Raw genomic sequence first — 493 nt, 5'->3', positions numbered from 1 at the left:
GTTTTGTATTTGTTATCTTGTTCACTTGTAATACTTTGCTTATTGAATGATTAATCTAGATTTATATTGTATAACACTTGGTACAACAAATACTTAGCACTTTCATAGCCCAACCGTATGGTATAACCTACACATATACTATGAAAGGAACTTGATTTGTTGTTAACATAAGTTATAATCACAAATACGTGACAACATTTACAAGTATTAGCATTATTCGAATAAGATAACTAATGTAATCATGTTAACAATTTATAATCCAAATGGAACCTCTTTCTATATGGTTTCTAGTTGAGTAATGAAAGAGTTAATACTATACTTGTTTGAAAAACTATTAGTAGATATTTTGACCTTGACAATTATTTGATCCTTGTTTAATCATTACATTAATTTTACATCTTAAATTCCTCTTCAACTCATCATCGCCATCATTAAAAACTTCTTTAAAAACTGTTATTGTATTTCATCCTAAGCACGAATGGATCCAGGTATT

This window comes from Populus euphratica, unplaced genomic scaffold, assembly GCF_000495115.2.
Source record: "Populus euphratica unplaced genomic scaffold, PopEup_1.0 scaffold1377.1, whole genome shotgun sequence".
NCBI classification, from domain to species: domain Eukaryota; kingdom Viridiplantae; phylum Streptophyta; class Magnoliopsida; order Malpighiales; family Salicaceae; genus Populus; species Populus euphratica.
This window is presented reverse-complemented; position numbering follows the sequence as displayed.